The sequence below is a fragment of the Bufo bufo genome, chromosome 1 (assembly GCF_905171765.1).
Source record: "Bufo bufo chromosome 1, aBufBuf1.1, whole genome shotgun sequence".
In the NCBI taxonomy this organism is placed as follows: domain Eukaryota; kingdom Metazoa; phylum Chordata; class Amphibia; order Anura; family Bufonidae; genus Bufo; species Bufo bufo.
Genome location: NC_053389.1, coordinates 264,292,630 through 264,303,409, shown reverse-complemented (window position 1 = coordinate 264,303,409; position 10,780 = coordinate 264,292,630).

Below are 10,780 nucleotides of genomic sequence, written 5' to 3'. Positions count from 1 at the left end.
GTAAGTCCATACTGGACTTAGTATTAACCAATAGACCTGACAGAACAACAGACGTGCAGGTTGGGGGACACCTGGGAAATAGTGACCATAAAGTAATAACCTTCCAATTATCATTCAAAAGAGCGTTTCTACAGGGAGGAACAAAAATACCAAACTTCAAAAAAGCTAAATTTAGCCAACTAAGAGAGGCCATAGCCCTAACTAAATGGGATAAAGTCCTCACAAATAAAAATACAGCCACAAAATGGGATATCTTTAAAAACATCCTAAAATCTCATTGTGTGAGTTACATACCGTATGGGAATAAAAGGTTAAGGAACAAAAAGAAACCAATGTGGATAAATAGAACTGTAAAGAAAGCAATAAATGACAAAAAGAAAGCATATAAATCACTAAAACAGGAGGGTAGCACAGAAGCACTGAAAAACTATAAGGAAAAAAATAGAACATGTAAAAAACAAATAAAAGCGGCCAAACTAGAGACCGAGAGATTAATTGCCAAAGAGAGTAAAACTAACCCTAAAATGTTCTTCAATTATATAAATGTTAAAAAGTATAAATCTGAAGGTGTCGGCCCTTTAAAGAGTAATGAGGGGGGATTCGCAGAGAGCAACGAGGAGAAAGCAAAGCTGTTAAATATTTTTTTCTCCGATGTATTCACTGAGGAAAATAAACTGTCAGATGAAATGCTGAATGTTGAAATAATTTCCCCATTAAAAGTGTCCTGTCTGACCCAGGAAGAAGTACAACAGCGACTTAAAAAGATCAAAATAGACAAATCGCCAGGACCGGATGGCATACACCCCCGTATCCTAAGGGAATTAAGTAATGTCATAGCCAGACCCTTATTTCTGATATTTGCGGACTCTATACTGACAGGGAATGTCCCACAGGATTGGCGCATGGCAAATGTGGTGCCAATATTCAAAAAGGGTCCAAAAACAGAGCCGGGAACTATAGGCCGGTAAGTTTAACATCTGTTGTGGGTAAACTGTTTGAAGGTTTTCTGAGAGATGCTATCTTAGAGCATCTTAGCGGAAATAAGCAAATAACGCCATATCAGCATGGCTTCGTGAGGGATCGGTCATGTCAAACTAATTTAATCAGTTTCTATGAGGAGGTAAGTTCTAGACTTGACAGCGGCGAATCAATTGATGTCGTGTATCTGGACTTCTCCAAAGCATTTGACACTGTACCACATAAAAGGTTAGTATATAAAATGAGAATGCTCGGACTGGGAGAAAACGTCTGTAAGTGGGTAAGTAACTGGCTCAATGATAGAAAACAGAGGGTGGTTATTAACGGTACATACTCAGATTGGGTCACTGTCACTAGTGGAGTACCTCAGGGGTCAGTATTGGGCCCTATTCTCTTCAATATATTTATTAATGATCTTGTAGAAGGCTTGCATAGTAAAGTATCCATTTTCGCAGATGACACTAAACAGTGTAAAGTAATTAACACTGAAGAGGACAGTATACTACTACAGAGGGATCTGGATAGATTGGAGGCTTGGGCAGATAAGTGGCAGATGAGGTTTAACACTGACAAATGTAAAGTTATGCACATGGGAAGGAATAATGCAAGTCACCCGTACATACTAAATTGTAAAACACTCGGTACCACTGACATGGAAAAGGATCTAGGAATTTTAATAAACAGCAAACTAAGCTGCAAAAAACAGTGTCAGGCAGCAGCTGCCAAGGCCAATAAGATAATGGGTTGCATCAAAAGGGGCATAGATGCCCGTGATGAGAACATATTCCTACTACTTTACAAATCATTAGTCAGACCACACATGGAGTACTGTGTACAGTTCTGGGCTCCAGTGAACAAGGCAGACATAGCAGAGCTGGAGAGGGTCCAGAGGAGGGCAACTAAGGTAATAACTGGAATGGGGCAACTACAGTACCCTGAAAGATTATCAAAATTAGGGTTATTCACGTTAGAAAAAAGACGACTGAGGGGAGATCTAATTACTATGTATAAATATATCAGGGGTCAGTACAGAGATCTATCCCATCATCTATTTATCTCCAGGACTGTGACTGTGACGAGGGGACATCCTCTGCGTTTGGAGGAAAGAAGGTTTGTACACAAACATAGAAAAGGATTCTTTACTGTAAGAGCAGTGTGACTATGGAACTCTCTGCCTGAGGAGGTGGTGATGGTGAGTACAATAAAGGAATTCAAGAGGGGCCTGGATGTATTTCTGGAGTGTAATAATATTACAGGATATAGCTACTAGAGAGGGGTCGTTGATCCAGGGAGTTATTCTGATTGCCTGATTGGAGTCGGGAAGGAATTTTTTATTCCCCTAAAGTGAGGAAAATTGGCTTCTACCTCACAGGGTTTTTTTGCCTTCCTCTGGATCAACTTGCAGGATAACAGGCCGAACTGGATGGACAAATGTCTTTTTTCGGCCTTATGTACTATGTTACTATGTAGATAATAGGGGTCCAAGACGCATCCAGCCATCCTCTTAATACTGTTTCCAAACCATTTTGATGGGGTTTCCATCAATTTCTAACCTTTTTTTGTGAACCAGAGCCCTCTCTTCTTCAGAGCAGGGGGTGCCTGGTTTGATGCTCGGATCTCCCATTGGCTTTCATTGTATTAAATTGTACTCGAGCACCTGAAGTATTCGGCCAAGGACTCGGATCTGCCGAGCATAGCGATGCTTGAGCCGAACCGCAGTTCGGCCAAGTATGCTCGCTCAACACTACTGATGACCTATCCTCAGGATAGGAAATCAAAATCAGATAGTGATGGGTGGGCTGGGCTGACACACACTACCCCTATCAATCAGCTGTTTTGGGAAGACGTAAGAAGAAGACTTTGTCCACTGTGCATGGCCCTGGAATCTACAGAGTGGATTGAGCTTTCTGCTTCCATCTACATCCACTGTTTATTTTCCAGCACCCACAGCTTCCCAAAACAGCTGATTGATAGGGATGCCAGGTGTCAGACCCCACCAATTATATTAATAACATATCCTGAGGATGGGTCATCAGTATTTTAGCCCCTTTCACATGACCGTATTTTTTGCTCTGCATCCAACGGATGAGGACCCATTCATTTCAATGAGTCCGCAAAAAATATGAACAGCACACTGTGTGCTGGCCGCATCCGTATGTCTGTTCCACATCTCCACAAAAAAAGATAGAACGTGTCCTATTCTTGTCTGTTTTGCAGACAAGAATAGGCATTGTTACAACGGGTCCGCAAAAAAAAAAACAATGCAACACAGACATCACATGGATGTCATCCGTATTTTTTACAGATCCGCATTTTGCAGACCACAAAATACATACGGTCATGTGAATGCACCTTTAGGGCTCATGCACACAAACTTATTTTTCTTCCGTTTCCATTCTGTTTTTTTCCGGGCCCGTATGTGGAACCATTCATTTCAATGGGGCTTACAAAAAAAAAACGGGAATGATTCCATATGCATTCTGTGTCCGTATGTCTGCATGTCTGTTCCGCAAAAAAATAGAACATGTCCTATTCTTGTCCATTTTGCAGACAAGGACAGGCATTGTTACAAGGATGCAAAAAAAGGATACAACACGGACCTTACACGGATGTCATCTGTTTTTTTTTTCGGACCACAAAATACGGTCATGTGCATGGGCCCTTAGTTAGATGTTAGTAGTAGATATTATATACCGTTTTTTTAATTACTGCATTGTTATTTAGTTTTTATTGCATTTTATATTTGTTTTAGTTTAGATACTGTCACCAACTTCTGAGCCCCCGAATAAGAAGAATGAGACCTATATCTATTTCATATTTCTTATATTGGCAGCCATACCTTTTGCTGTTATGTCATACATATGTAAGTAACAAACAAAATCACATCAAATATATTGCCAGGCAGTTATATAAGATGCAGAGATTGCAGGCACACCTCAGCCGTGGTGACTGAGGGGGGCAAATAAGAAAACTCCATATATATATAGTAGATGGAGCAAATATTTAGCATCAGAGTCCCGCCTTTTTAAAGTATAGATAACAGTTAGAATATGTAAAATATGGATGTAACAGAGGGAGGTCCCATAATTGCTTTGCTTTATTTCCCCTGCAGCTTCACTGGCTATAACTGCTGATTACAAGAGTATCACCAATGTAATGAAAAGGAGTTTTATAAACTGGATAGTCCCTTTAATTCTCTGGTGAAGTCCAGTCCCCAGGGTCTCTCCACTGAGAGTTACATAAACCTAGAACATTTTTTTATGTTTTAGGCTATTGTCATTGTTGTCTATTGGTTTTGTTTAATTTTGCAGCATTCAAGTAATTAGCTCTGACCTAGAACCTACCTCATACAACCTATGGACAAGAGTGGTGCTATACTGCTATTACTGAAAAAAAAGAGATTTTATGTTTTGGACAGTCACCGCTCTTTAGGATCCCTTAAAGAATGACTGTACTTTTTCACACAATTTTACTTTATTTAATAGACAATGGTGTAAATAACACATTTCTAAATTATGCCTGCATCCACTTGAAAGAAGCTGTAAAGTTATGGCCACTAGGGCTTACTTCCACCTATTTTGCAGTCCACTGCCTGTTGTCAGGCAAGATCCACCCTTAGTAACAGAGACGGAAGAGAGGAAGTGATAGCATGATGTGTCAGAGGTAGCTGAGATCCTGAGCCTTAATAAAGAACTGCTTCTACACTGCTTCTGAACTCACAGTAGCCTCCTGCCTTTCTGTAAGTGTGATTTCCCCATTTGTATCTGTTCTGTGAGCTCCGGGGCTGAAAACAAACATAGTGGGAAGTAAGAGAAAGGACCCCACAGCGGTACAGTGCTGGCAGATTTCACAGAAAAGATACGCCTCCTGCTTCTGAGTGAAATGCATCTAGCTGTGCAGCTGAAACAGAAAAATATGGCTGAAAAAGACTTTAGGGAGTTGACACATTCCTTCACAGTTATGATTAAATAAAGAACCACAGCCATTATAGAATTTTGTTTTTGAAAACTTAGGTATGCTTTAACAGTTAAATAATCACAGAAAAGAAGCACAGCAATTACGCAAACATTTTTTTTAAACTCAGGCATGCTTCAACAATAAAATGAAAACAGAACTGGAACCCCAGCGATCATCTATAACAGGCATGCTCAACTTGTGGCCCTCCAGCTGTTGCAAAAAAAACAATTCCCAGCATGCCCGAACAGCTTACAGCAAGCATGTCAAACTCAAAGGCTAACATGGGCCAAAAAAACAAAATTTAAGTTTATGTGGGCCGCATCAAAAAAAATAAATAATAAAATCGTACATTTTCATAGAACAACATTGTTGTTTCATGACTGCTGACCCCCAACATCCCGTTGCCCAATAACACAAGTGAGACCTATATATATATATATATACAAATATTAAACTTCACTATAAGACGCACCTAGGTTTTTGAGGAGGAAAATAAGAAAAAAATATTTTTAACCAAAAGTTGTGCTTTTGGTGGTCTTTGAATTAATGGACACTATTATGGGGGATCTGTGGATGACGCACTGTCATGTGGGGGATCTGTGGATGGCACTGTTATGGGGGACCTGTGGATGGCACTGTTATGGGGGATCTGTGGATGGCACTGTTATGGGGGATCTGTGGATGGCACTGTTATGGGGGATCTGTGGATGGTGCTGTTATGGGGGATCTGTGGATGGCACTGTTATGGGGATCTGTGGATGGCACTGTTATGGGGATCTGTGGATGGCACTGTTATGGGGGATCTGTGGATGGCACTGTTATGGGGATCTGTGGATGGTACTGCTATGGGGTGGGATATCTGTGGATGGCATTGTTATGGGGTGGGATCTGTGGATGGCATTGTTATGGGGTGGGGATCTGTGGATGGTGCTGTTATGGGGATCTGTGGATGGCGCTGTTATGGGGGATCTGTGGATGGTGCTGTTATGGGGGATCTGTGGATGGCACTGTTATGGGGATCTGTGGATGGCACTGTTATGGGAGATCTGTGGATGGCACTGTTATGGGGGATCTGTGGATGGCACTGTTATGGGGATCTGTGGATGGTACTGCTATGGGGTGGGATATCTGTGGATGGCATTGTTATGGGGTGGGGGGATCTGTGGATGGCATTGTTATGGGGTGGGGATCTGTGGATGGTGCTGTTATGGGGGATCTGTGGATGGCATTGTTATGAGGTGGGGGATCTGTGGATGGAACTGTTATGGGGTGGGATATCTGTGGATGGTACTGCTATGGGGTGGGATATCTGTGGATGGCATTGTTATGAGGTGGGGGGATCTGTGGATGGAACTGTTATGGGGGGGATCTGTGGATGACACTGCTATATGTCATCCACAGATCCCCCTCATAACAGTGTCCCCCAATACACTGGCCCTCTGCTCACCGAAGTATTTATAAACGTGAATCCTTATCCTGTTATTAAGTTGAACTAACGCTGCGCTCTCCCATGTCCCCCCTGTATCCCCACAGCACTTACGAACACGCTTCCATAGCAGGCAGAGCGGACGGCACCAGTAACGTCACTCACTGACGTCGCGCGTCTGCTCCGCCTGCTTCATTCATAAAGTGGGCGGAGCAGGCGCTCGACGTCAGTGAGTGACGTTACTGCTGCCGTCCGCTCTGCCTGCTATTGAAGCTTAAGTAAGTGCTGTGGGGATACAGGGGGATACAGGGGAACATGGGAGAGGGCAGCGTTAGTTCAACTTAATAACAGGATAAGGATTCACGTTTATAAATACTTTGGTGAGCGGCGGGGCCCGGTGTAAGAGTACAGTGACTGCACCGGGCCCCGCCCCTAGTTACGGACTCCAGCCCCTCCTCTCTCCCGGCTCATACATAGCAGTCTGCGATGCTGCATCTTTGCCGGGCCGCAAAGATATTCATTGCGGGCCGCATGTTTGACACCCATGGCTTACAGCCTACAGGAGGGCATGGTGGGAGTTGTAGCTGGAGTGCCGCCGGTTGAGCATCCCTGATCTATAATCTGTGGGGAAACCTGTCAGTGTTTTATTTCCTTTTCAGGACCAACACTGGGAAAATTAACCACTGCACAGTACCTATTCTAATGATTGGGTTTCTGTGTTATGCGGGGCAGGACTGGTCCTCCAGAGTGTGAAAAGCTCTGGACTCTCCACTCTCACCAAGACATGAATATTCTCTATAGAAGACCCTGTCTAATAACTCAGAATTCCCTAATAGTATGTATGAATTGGATTTCAAAACTGGACGGTCCTTATAAATACTCATCTTTGGGCATCCCAGTATGATGTCATTTAGACCTTCTTCATTTTTGGATACATCCTTTATAATAAGTTGTTTTTGGATACATCCTTTATAATAAGTTTTTTTTTTTTTGTTATATCATCCAGACTTAAATCAAGTTTACAATTATTCACATTACATTTTTAAATGGGTTTTTGCAATTTTTCAGTGCTTGATTTTATGCATCATTCAAAACATTTAGGGCTCATTCAGACGGCCATATGCTGTCCGCAAAAATGCGGATCCGTTTTTTTGCGGACAGTTCCGTTTTTTGGTTGACCCATTGACTTCAATGGGGCCATGTCCTGATTTTCACTGAAAAGTATAGGACATGTTTCATTTGTTTTGATGAGCTGTGCAATGGAAGAAAAGGTCCCATAGAAGTGAATGGGACAGCATCTAATCCGCAAAAAAACGGATCCGCATTTTTGCTGACAGCATACTGCCCTTAACATAAGTGCCCCATTGATTTAAATTGAAATCCGCTCTATAGTTAATACGAGTGCTCGGAGTCAAAAAGAATGGACATGTTAATTCTTGCCACTGTTTTACATGGAAACCACACAGAAAACACAGCAGGTCGTGGCATATGCAACTAAAATATATGGCAGAAATTCCCTTGGAAAAATCCAATATGTGAACATTCCCCCAGAGCATTGGTAAATCAGCAGAATCATCAGCTGCTCTTATTAAAGAAATTTATCTAAGGCTTTATTATTATAGTGTCTGTTTTTTTATTTTTGAATCTTTGATTATTTTTAGTTATACCTTATAGATAAATTCAAGAAAAGGAGAACATCAGTTAGGTAAGTAGCCAGGTTGGGTAACTTAGGTAACTTAGATTATATCAATGTAGTAAATGTATACAGTATGTTCCAACAACAAAGGTTAAAAACTGCTTTGTCCTTTTTTAAATATCCACTTGTATAAAGGGGTTGTCTACAAAAGAGTCTGCTTGCTATGGATAGTCCATTTTAGCTATAATGATTAACCAATTAAATCAATGTTATCTATGGAGGAATCCATCAGCGCCACCACTGGGAAATATAAGTATTACACACTGCCTATTAAAATCAGTGGACTATCTTGCGTAATGCAAGGATCTGTCAGGTTGTATAGAGTAAAAGATGTTGTAAGCAGCACAACCTTGTGGAATTTTGCTTCCTTATGGTTGGTCTTTTTTATTTTCCTAACATGGGTGTATACAGATTTCACAGAGCCAAATTGCAAAACTTAGTATGAGTTCCCCTGCCCCACCCAGTTTCAGAATATGTGTGTGTCAAACACTGCTAGGCAATGCAGAACAGAAAGTGCAACAACACATATTTCTGAAGACTTTACATTTTTTTTATTTAGTGGAAACAAATGTTATAAAAAACTGTAAAAAAAAAGAAAAGAAAAAAAAAGGTCGCTCTTGGCCTCAAACACTTGATCTGACTTCTGTATTGGAAAAAGTGGAACACGTGCTTCATAAATATGGTGCTCATTCTGAACACCATAATTATCAGTGTAGTCACACTAAACAACTGGCATAAATGCCTGATAAATCTTCCATACAGCTCTTAGTATGCAGCTTCCCTCATACAGTGCATTATGAAACTGCCTGAAGTCACCACTAGGGGGGGGCTCAGTGAATAGGAATTTATACAGTTGCCATTGATCGCAATGGAAGCTTTAATAAAAAAAAACTCTTTGCACTGACCCTCCCAAATGGCGGTTGCATGAAAATGTAGTTTTTTTAATTTTTGGAACAGAAGTGTTTCATGAGGGCCTCCCCCTTCCCGCTTTTCAGTTGGATCTTCTGACTCCATGGAAGATATGCCACTTGCTTGCAGAAGATCTTATCTGCCTGCACAGCAGCTGCTGGCACAGCTTGCTACACTTCAGTTTGTTGTCCATTATTATCCCCATGTCAATTTTATCCAGTGTTTTTCAATATGGTATGTAATAGTGACATATTTTCTCTTTTTTTGTATTTGCTCTTTCATTTTATTTTGCATTTATACATTTTAACAATAAATTTCTTTATAGGACTGAACAAACGACAGAGATGAATACGGTTACTTAAGGAATCCTGTAAACCAGACGGTGGAAAATGTTTATAGCATGGACTGAACTAGATATGACATGACACTGCCTGGAATGTACGCTTTGAGGGGCAACCATATAGAAGTAGGCAATAGCTAAAATATAAAGGGGCTTTTTCTGGACACTGGTTCACGCTACCCCCATTAAGTGACATTGGGTCCTGCTCAGGGGCATTGCTATAGGGGCTGCAAAGAAACAGTGACACCCGGGCCTTGGCGCTTAAAGGGGTTGTCCAACACTAACAAATGCCCTCCCATATACCGGGCCTTTACCACAAATTCTAGTTACCAGGCTCCCCGCTCCCTGAACCTGGTCCCTGCGCCGCCGCTTCTCCCCGTGCACAGATGAAAACATCTGGTGTCGGGGGGGCAGCCAATGGCAGACGGTGACAAGTCTCCCTAGCGTCAACCGCGATGCTAGGGAGGCTTGTTCCCATCAATGCCTGCCATTGGCTGCCCCCCCTCCCTCGACACCAGATGTTTTCATCTGTGCACGGGGAGAAGCGGCGGCGCAGGGACCAGGTGCAGGGAGCGGGGAGCCTGGTAACTAGAAAAGGATCGCAAACCTAAGCAGGAAAACCTGGACCGGAATCCATTCCCACCACTAGGTCATGGAGCGATCTCTTGAAACCGAGTGAGTAGCCACCCCCTGCGACCTTCTGACCCCAGGCACAACAGGGTCAGCGATAGGTCGTGACACCTACCTGTAGTGATGGCCAGTTCGCAGTGTTCGCCGACGAACACATGCGATCTGCCATCTTTATTCCCAAGTCCGGCGATGCAGAGGTAAGTCCTTACTTGTGCCTGCGCCGCGAGCCGCTTTGAAACACATGCGGTCACCGGGAGCAGGCAGTTCCGAGAACAGCCCGATGAAGGCTGTTCTCGGAACTGCCTGCTCCCGGTGACCGCATGTGTTTCAGAGTGGCTTGCAGCGCAGGCACAGGTAAGGACTTACCTCTGCATCACCGGACTTGGGAATAAATATGGCAGATCGCATGTGTTCGTCGGCGGACACTGCGAACTGTCCATCACTGCCTACCTGCTCTCCACCACTCTGGTCCCCTGTGCTGCCTTAATCTTCTGGTCCCTGCACTGTTTACATCTGGCAATTAGTGTTGGGCGAGCATGCTCGGCCGAACACTTTTTTACTCGAGCATCGCGATGCTCGGCACATCGCGGTGTTCGGCCGAACACCATGTGTGCTCGAGCGCGATGCTCGATTCTCCACCCCACACATTTGTTGCCAGCTATGCAGCCAATAAACGTGCGGTGAGGTACTGGCACTCACTCTAATGCCGTAGCCATGTTGGTTACTGTTATTACAGTGATTGGCTGGCTGGAACGCGTTATCGGGTGCTATATAGCACCCAATGACACGTGGTTCGGCTCAGTCTTAGTCAGGGAGAGCTGCAGCAGAAGGGACAGATAGTGTA